This window comes from Alligator sinensis, unplaced genomic scaffold, assembly GCF_000455745.1.
Source record: "Alligator sinensis unplaced genomic scaffold, ASM45574v1 scaffold735_1, whole genome shotgun sequence".
Taxonomy (NCBI): Eukaryota; Metazoa; Chordata; order Crocodylia; family Alligatoridae; genus Alligator; species Alligator sinensis.
In genome coordinates this window covers 60928-70372 of record NW_005842639.1, presented here as the reverse complement: position 1 = coordinate 70372, position 9445 = coordinate 60928, and the positions used below count along the sequence as shown (strand labels likewise).

The 9445-nt window shown below is 62.4% G+C and overlaps 1 protein-coding gene across 1 annotated transcript in view; it reads right to left on the bottom strand.

Annotated features, from left to right (window-relative positions):
• Positions 1-9445, bottom strand: part of ARHGEF2 (Rho/Rac guanine nucleotide exchange factor 2) — a 61985-nt gene that overhangs the window by 16612 nt on the left and 35928 nt on the right. The window lies entirely within an intron of this gene.

Below are 9445 nucleotides of genomic sequence, written 5' to 3'. Positions count from 1 at the left end.
CAGGGCTGAGAGTTTTTAGAGGCAGGGTGGAGAGATTTGGGGCCTGATCCATGTCTTTCAGCTGCCCTGGGGGCTCCCGGCCACGCTGCATCCCCAGCTGCGGCATGAGGTTCGGGTCTGGCTTGGGGCTGTGGGGCCGGGAAGCTGGAGAGCCCCGTGAGGGTTAAGGCTCTGGCCAGGGCCGGGGGTTGCCATGGTTGTCTCCCTGCAGAAAGAGGAAGCGAGCCCGTCGCTTCCTGTTGCAAACTTCTGAGTAATTCTAGGACCAGCTATTTCTGACTTGAGTCAACTGGGCGTCACGTGGCTGGAAGAGGGGGGCAGGGACTCAACCTCCGACACAGCCCCCATGATCTCCAGCACCGTGTCTGTTGCCCCAGGGGAAAAGAAAGGAAACTGAGGCAGAGGGACTTGTCCCAGCTCATACCCCGGGGTGCAACCCAGGGCCTAAGCCTCCAAGCTCAGCCTCCCCCCATGCTCTAACCACTGAATAACGCTGCCCCTCCCATCTAGGGGGGGTTAACCCATTCCCTGCCTATGGTGTTGCTATGGGACCTCACTGCCTGCAGTGTTGCCATGGGGCTCTTATCCCATCGACTGTGGGGTAGGGTGGCAAAATGACCTCCCCACCATCTGAGTCTGGTCCTCGCCGTGGCCTGGAGCTCACGTTAGAGGCCCAAAGGCCCAGCCTCCCTTGCAGTGACCCATGAAGCCAGCCCTTGACCTGGATCTCACCCCATACCCAGCTGCAGACAAGCCCCTGGTGCTATCCCTGGCGGGCCTGGCAGAGATGGGCAGCTCAGTCCCCATCTCCCTTGGGTGCCCAACCCCTTTGTGATGGAGGGAGGCCTGGGGGCTGTGCCGAGCACACAACCAGCTGGCCCCAATGCCAGGGCTTCCCAATGATGAGAAAGCAAGGGTGCAATGGAGGAAAGCAGGCGGCAGGCACCTGGCTGATCTCAGGCCCTGGGGTAGGAACAGAAGGCAGGTAGGCTGCCTTGGCGCTGAGCTCGTGGTGGCGGGGACGGACACAGGATGCAGCAAGCTGGTAGCTCGGTGTCTCTGGGGCTGATATCCCAGAGTAGGAAGCTCTCAGGCTTCAGGACAAGGTGTGACAGCAGCCGGGGTCAGGAAGGAACTGAGGGAGCACCTGCAACTGCGGCAGACAATGGATGCACATAGTGCCAGCTGACACCCCTGGCACCATGTGGCCTGGGGGCAGAGGTAGTGCACGGGTACCTGGACGTGGTGCTGGAAAGCTTTTCCATCCCCAGCTGCAGCAACCCAGAGGCCAAACAGCAGGGAAAGGTGGGCACAGAGAAGCAGGTGCAGAAGGAAGGGTGACAGCAAGGCGGCGGGGATGGAGAAGGGGCCAGAGGCTGAGGGGAGGGCACCATGTGGCCTGGGGGCAGAGGTAGTGCACGGGTACCTGGACGTGGTGCTGGAAAGCTTTTCCATCCCCAGCTGCAGCAACCCAGAGGCCAAACAGCAGGGAAAGCCGGGCACAGAGAAGCAGGTGCAGAAGGAAGGGTGACAGCAAGGCGGCGGGGATGGAGAAGGGGCCAGAGGCTGAGGGGAGGACTTGTTGTGGCCTGGGGGCAGAGGTAGTGCACGGGTACCTGGACGTGGTGCTGGAAAGCTTTTCCATCCCCAGCTGCAGCAACCCAGAGGCCAAACAGCAGGGAAAGGTGGGCACAGAGAAGCAGGTGCAGAAGGAAGGGTGACAGCAAGGCGGCGGGGATGGAGAAGGGGCCAGAGGCTGAGGGGAGGGCACCATGTGGCCTGGGGGCAGAGGTAGTGCACGGGTACCTGGACGTGGTGCTGGAAAGCTTTTCCATCCCCAGCTGCAGCAACCCAGAGGCCAAACAGCAGGGAAAGCCGGGCACAGAGAAGCAGGTGCAGAAGGAAGGGTGACAGCAAGGCGGCGGGGATGGAGAAGGGGCCAGAGGCTGAGGGGAGAACTTGTTCTTGCAGGAAGCCAACTTCATCCCACAGGTCTCCCACCAATGCGTAACCTCATGCATGTACACACACAAGTGGCACATGCACTGCCAAGCAGGGCCAGGGCACTGATGGCCTGGGCAGGGGGATAGCTGTGCCACAAAGGCAGGAAATTAAGGCAGATGGAGGGACGAATGGACCGACAGAAGGATGGATGGATGGAGGGTCTTGCCCTCTGCCCCCATGCAGAGTGCAGGACCCTGCATCACGGCACACCCTCTGACTCAAGTCCCCACTGCAGCACCCATAGGGGTGTGAGAGACAGTTGGGGGTGGGGGGCACTAGATCGGGGAAAGGGGGCAGCCACCCCTGGAGCTGAAGGAGGCTGGTGCCAGGCACCAAACGCTCAGTGGATCCAGAGAGCAAAGGGGGAAGGCAGGCATGGGCCTTCCATCTGCCCCCATGGCTGGGGGGGGAGGAGGAAAGAAAAGGGGGCGCAGAAGAACCCCCTGTCTGCTGACCGCTGTCTCTTGGACTGGGTCGGGGCATCACTGCCTGGCTGGACACAGCCTCACCAGCCTATCCTCACAGCCGTGCCAACACACCAGGCACCTGGGGGTACCGCCGCAGACACGTCCGCTCCATGAATAGCCATGGCCAGTCCTGGAAGGGCAGCCAGCAGCTGTCAGGGCCAATTACGGCGCTGGGTCTGAGGACATGGCAGGGGGCATGGGGGGTCCAGAGGCTCACCCGCTTCCCGAGGCATGGCCTCTCGGCTTCCCACTGCTCCCCAAGCCAGGGACAGAAGCAGCAGCACATCCCGGCCCCCTGCGCCAGGCCGTCTGGGCTGGCTGCTCCCTGCCAGCTGCGGCTCCGGGCACCACCCGGGCCATTGTCCCCGGGCTGAGCTGTTCCTGGCACTGGGTTTTTTTCTTTAAAGGGAACCTGCCCTATGGACACAGGTGGGCTGAGGTGCAGAGACCCCATGGACAGGGAGGTCCCTGAACCTGGGTTACTACCCCCATGCACTGACTGGGGGGGAATAACCCCCTGGTAGTGCCTCCCTCAGCCACCAGCATCACACAGGGCAGCCCCTGGGCTGCTCTAGCTGCATTGGGTGTAGCTGAGGGTGTGCCTAAGGCCAAGGGCAAACCCCAGTGTCTGTTTCACCTGGAGGAGGGTGAGGCCAGGGTGATAGCAAAGGCAGAAGTGGGCTTCATGAGTGGGGCAGGATCCACACTTGGGAGCTAAACCAAGCAGCCCCTTTACAGCAAACTGAATCAGCTCCACCAAGCAGGAGCCGCCATCCACCCCAGAGCCAGCTGCATCGTCAGATGGGGGAGCCGTAAGGGGCACAGGGACTTGGCCGGGGCAGCGACAGACCTAGAGCTATGATCTACGGAGTCCCGGCACAGGGCACCATCCCTCAGGTCGCCAAGAGCTGTTCATGCTGAGCGGGGTTCACTGAGAGTTGCCAGCACAAAGCCACCAACACCTGAAGCTATGAACTTGACCCCAGGCTCGGCTGCAAGCAGGCATTCAGCTGGGCTGGGGGAGTGGGGGGGACATATATAGGGGGGCATGGGTGCATACGGGCATGCAGGTGCATGTTTGTGTGCACAGGTATATGCAGGTACGTGTGTGGGCATGTGCAGGTGTTTGCTTGTGTGTGAGTGGGCAGATGTGGGTGCCTATGCATGGGTGTGCGCGCCAGGAGCAGAGGCCTCTGTTTCTCCCTGGCCTGGGCCCCAAGCATGTCGTGGAGCTGGGAGCGCAGCCCAGCCCGGTCTCCCGGGGCCGCAGCCACCCAACCGCACACCCCTCCCAGAGCTGAAAATAGAAACCAGGAGTCCTAGCTCCCAGCTCCCGCCTGCGCTTCTCCTGCCAGGGCCCCTCCAGCTGCCCACGGACACTGCCTCCCACCTCCATGCAGACACAGCCCTGCCTGGACAACCGGATCAGGACCCTCCCAGAAGACAGAGGGGACAGACAGGCACCCTTGCTGCCTGGGGCTGCCACGCTGGCGAACGAGCCGTCACCAAGCATCTCCTGCGCGGTGCCCAACTCTATCAGGGCCTCCGAGCTAAGAACGGGGGCTGCAGAGGTCCATGAAGCGGGGGCAGAGACCCTGCACCCTGAACAACGGCTTGGGCTGCACCATCTCCACTCAGCTGCTCCAGGCATGTGATGTGCTTGGTACGGGCAGATGGCAGCTGTCTCCACCTGCCTCAGTTTCCCCTCCCCTTCATGCACCAACTGGCGGGCAGCCCCTGCCTAGAGATGGGCTCATCTTTGTTGACCTGCTGGGGCCACGATTCAAGACTCCTGGGTTCTTTGGTGACCTCTAGGAACAGGAGGTAGTGAAACAGCTGGATCAGGGGGCCGGGATGCAGAACTCATGCGCTCTTTTGTGAGCTCTGGAAGGAGAGGGGCTCCCTGAGCTAGACACAGAGCCCAACTGGCATCCGGACAGGCATCCATCCCACGAGCAGCAACTAGCGAGTTTCTCCAGAGCTACCTGCCTTTCCAGCCGTGGCGAGGGGGAGGAGCCAAGCTGGGGGTGTGTGGGCTGCGCACAGCTATAAATACCCTGCAGGGGAGACTGAGGTTCCTCGGCCCGGCTGTGGCTGGCAGGGGGTGCCTAGATCACCCTTACGTCACCCTGCCTGGGAAAGCGGCTCACGCTTAGTCATAGCCCCATGCGTGGCGCAGCACACGCGGCACGCAGGCTTCCGGGCACATGAGGCTGCGTGTCTCCTGCCCACTCCAGGAGGCAACGTGGGATAGCGGGTGGAGTACGGTGCCAATGCTTAGGCCACTGAGCTGCTGCCTGTCCTCGGGCTGGTTGTGCCTGCTCTGTGCCTCTACCTCCTTTGCCAGCTCCCGCTGCACTCGGCACTGTATGTTCCCACATCAGGGACCTGGTCTCACAACCCCTGCTGCAAGGTGGCTTTCCCCGAGGACAGATCAGATGCAAAGCCATCCCAGCCCGAGGGAGGGGCTCAGCTTAGCCCTGTCCAAGCTGCAACTTGCCTTGGCTTTCATTCAACCAGAGGAAAAAATACTAGGAAGGGGGAACTTGAAACCGTCTGCTCAAGTCTCGGTTATCAGGGAGACAGAGGCTCGTGCCCCCTATGCAGGTCCAAAATACTGCAGGCCAAAGCCAGGCCACCAAAAATGCTGCTTTGGGGGCGGGGTCTAGCCACCAGTCCAGTCATCCCAGTACCGCTGCTAGCACAGTCATGTCTATACTGGTGCAGAAGGGATTCCTACTAGGATAGTTTGCTCTCGTGCCTTGTGGGACTACCCCACCAGTGAAGCCAGAGTTAGGGTTCGTGCTGCCTGGGCACCACAGCTCCGATGCAGGCAGACAGAGCCAGGCAGGGGCTGTGCATGCCAGACGGACGAGGGTGTGAATTTTTGCCTCCCCTCCCCATTAGTGCTGCAGGAGCTGTTGGGAGGGGAGGCAAAAACTCACACCCTTGTCTGTCTGGCATGCACAGCCCCTGCCTGGCCCCGCCAGAGACGTCTGCCTGCATCGGAGCTGTGGTGCCCAGGCGGAGCGAACCATCGGAGCCCTTTCAAAGGCGCCCATTGTTCCCGGGGGAGGAACAGGTGGTGGGTGCGACTCCCCGGGCTTGGCTCTGGTCTCGCTAGGGGAGGGGGCTGGGGCACAATGCAGAGGCCGAGAGCGGGGCCGTAGCAGCCGGCACTTGGTCTCCAAACAGAGAAGCAGGAACCCTGGAGGCAGAGGCTGGAGACAGAGGCCACATCAAGGGCTACTGGTCCCACATGGGACAGGGGAAAGGGGCTGGCACAGGGGTCCTATCTCCCACTGGACACCACACTGCTGTTTCTCCCACAGTCACTGAGAACCTGCACTGGGGGGGCAGAAGACTAGGCCCCCCTACTTTATTGCAGCCTCCACCCAGCTGGCAGGTTTTCTTTCTTCCCCTTAAAACACCAGCTCCAGGAGTCCTGTGATGACAGGAGACTTAGCTCCTACCAAAGAGACTCTTTCCTGAGATCCGGAGGCTGCAGAGGGAGCTCACAGCTGCAGCATCTCAGGCCCCAGAGACAAAACACCCAAGTTTTAAGGCTCTCCTGATGTTTTTAAACTCAGCCACGCGGCTCCAGGGCCCCAACTCCTGCTGGGAAAGGGGTCTAAGAGGCCTCTTCTTGAATGCGTCCAGCGGCTGCTGGCTCTGAGCTCAGCGGGATGCCAGCCGTAAAACAACTGAGACACAAAAGGCAGCACGCTCTGCTCTGCTCTTTACCCCTTCTCTGCTCTTTGCCCTTTCTCCGGAGGATATTTCGCTGCTTATCACCTTCTCCCGGCAAGCCTGCAACACAACAGTGTAGCGCCTCCGGGTCCCCTCCCTGCAGGTCCAGAACAAAGCCAGCTTTCAAACAGCCAGTTCCTTCCTCCCTTCAACTTTGCAACAAAAGCTGCCCTCAAACCCAAACACCCAGGGAAAGGCAAGGAGGAGGGGGTGGGTGGGGAGGGGGCAGGGGCCCAGGCTCAGCATGACCGGCTCCTTTCAGGCAGGGAGATCAAAAGGGGAGGCCATTACAGGTTCCCCATTCAGCACCTTTCCAGCCAGACCCTGGCTCACAAAAGCCCCTTCATGGCCAGGCCCGGGGAGACACTGGGCAGGGACCTGGTGAGCCCGCGGCCTTTCCGAGTCAGGAGCTGGGGGTTCGCTGCTCCCCCCTTGGATACCACCAGCTGGAGGGGGGGGGTCCTCATGCAATGCAGGGGGTGTCTCCAAGTTCTTGGTGAAAAAAGAGGGACTGGCGTGCTTCACATGACTCAGAGAGCTGGGGGTTTTGGGACACCCAGCCAGTGCCAAAAGCAGCCTGAGTCTCAGGAGGAGATGGATCCAGAGCTGCAGGCGGGCTCTGTCCCCCCAGGCCAGATCCAGATCCCGCAGCTCCCCCCCAGCCCAGAAGCACGGGACGACCTCTTCACACCCATCACACCCATCAGCCAAAAGTTTCCGGGAGGAAGCTACACCCCTGAGGAGAGGCGGAGGATGTGGCACTGTCTGCCCCACAAAAGCCATGGGCCCCTCTCGGCAGGAGAGTGGGAGGGCTAAAGCCACCAGGCACAACAGATGTGGGCAGAGATGCCCGCAGGGAGGGAAGGAGACAGACCAGGGGTGGATAGTGGGGTGCCGGATGGGGACAAGGGCTGCTAGCAGAGCCAGGCAGTGTGGGCAGCTCCGGGCTGGGACTTAGCAAAACTTTCTGTGCCCACATCACACCGTCCAGTGCACAGTCAGGCTAAGGAGCTGGGAGATGGAGGGATGCCCTGGACCCTGCCTAGGCTCTGGGGTGATAGGGGCATGGCGGGCGATGCCTCCTTGTCCCTCTGCTGCCCTGGGGGCAATAGGACCCAGCCCGGGTCTCCAACGGCCAGATCGGGGGGCCTATTTATACGTGGCCTGACAGCTGGCAGCAGCAGCCCATGGGCAGAGAGCAGGAAGGGGTGGCACAGTGCCAAGGGCTTGGCGTGCTTCTCAGCGTGCTTGAGGCCTCCTGGCTGCCAGGGGAGGTAGGGAAATGCATTCAAATCCCACTACGCAGAGCCAGCCACGGGCAGGGTGGGGCAAGGAGGGGCTGGATGAAACCAGCAAATGCAGAAACGGCTGCTTCCCGCCCCAACGCCCAGCCGCTCACAACACCCCCTTGTCCCTCCACCCCCTGGGCACACCCCACCTTGGGCCAAGCGGCAGAGGGGCAGCTAAATCTGATCCCGTTGGCTTTGTGTGGACCAAGACGGCAGGACCAAACCTGGACCCAGCTGTGCCAAGAGCCGCAGCATGAGAGAGCAAGGGCTCATGGGCGACAGCAGTAGTATGCCATTATCCAGCAGGGAAGCCAGCACCTGACACCCGTTTTACACATGGGGGAAACTGAGGCACAGAGAGGGAGGGCAAGGTTTTTGGCAGCCGAGCTGGGAAGGGAGCTGGGGAGTCTCCAGATGCAGAAGAGGACCCCATCTGAAGTTCACCCTCCCCCCCCACGCTCAACTCAGCCCAGCACCCTCCATCAACCACCAGCCCTGTCATTAGAGGGACTCCACGTAGCCAAGTCCCAGCAGCAAACCTGGCGCGGAGCAGCAGGACCCTGCCAGCCTTCTGGTCCGTCTGCCTGGCATGGTGCTGCCCACCCCCACCACATTCTCACAGCACCAGCTGCGCCCCCCCCAAGTGACCTGCCCACCCACTCCACTGCCAACATAAACACGCCTGCTCTGGGTTTCAAGATCCCCAGGGCCTGGTTGCATCACTCCAGCTATTGCCACACAAGCCCAGGAAGGTGCAGACCTGTCTTCAAGGGGAACCAGACCCCGGTTACCCCGGTCTCTGGGGGTTTGCCTTGCATGGGCAGGTCTTGGCCACCCTCTCCAAGCCCCTGCCCCAGCACAGAGGCAAGAAGGGCAGGCACAGAGCCTGCGCTTGGGAGCTGCACGTGGAAGACCTTTGGTCTAGCCTGGGATTCCCACCCCCTGCCACCACCTCCCGGGGACGCTTTTTGCCTCTTCCCCACTGGCCCCCGAGTGCTCAGGACACTGGGATAGCAGCCAGGACCCCCCAGCCCTTTGCTCACCCACACTCCTGTGCCCTTGGGGACTGACTCTGCCAGTTGGGGGGCGTCAGAGGGACCAGGGGAGCCCTGTGGGAAGCCGGGAAGAGGGGCCAGGAGCCCCGTGACCTGAGCTGACCTTGGGTTTGGAGGTACCTGGCTAGGACGATGTCCCTGGCCCAACCCTGAGCGGGGCAGGGGGGTATACGGGATCTGGCTGGGGTTTCACCCAGATCCCCCCCACACCCCAGCATGGCGGCAGGGGAGCTGCTGTGTGCACCTAGGGCCCCACGTGGCAGCGGCTGGACCTCCCCAACCCCAGGACCAAGCTGGGTGGCGGGTCTGGGGGTGCCGGTGGCGGGTAACAGCCCCTTCCCACACTTCCCTGTAGCCACATTGTTCCTGGGACACAATGGGGCGGCCGCCTGGTTCCCTGGACAAAGGAGGAGGGCGCGGGGCTGGGGAAGGAGATGGGCGATGCTCTGGGCAGGGGGAGAGGTTTTAAAGCTTTGCCCCATGGAGGCACCCGGCAGCCGGACCCGCTGGCCACGTGGAGCCTTTCGGGGCTCCCAGGGCGCGGGCAGAGAGAGGACCAGGGTGCAGCCAACAAAGAGCCCGGCGGATCCCATGCCAGCCCAGCTCCGGGGCACACAAAGAGAAGCCCGATCTCGGGAGAGGGGCCCCGGGGACCAGCCCTGCCCGCCCGGGGGAGCCGGGGACCAGCCCCGCGTCCCGCACCCACCTTGGCGACGCTGTCCGGGGCGCGATCGCTCCTGGCCCGGGTCAAGGACATCGCAGCTGCCCCCGGCCTGGAGGCGCAGCCCGGGGGGGAGGTGGAGGAGGAGGAGGAGGAGGCAACTTCCTGGGGCTGTCAGAGCTCCGCGGCTCAGCCCCGGCCCGAGCCCCAGCCTCCTCT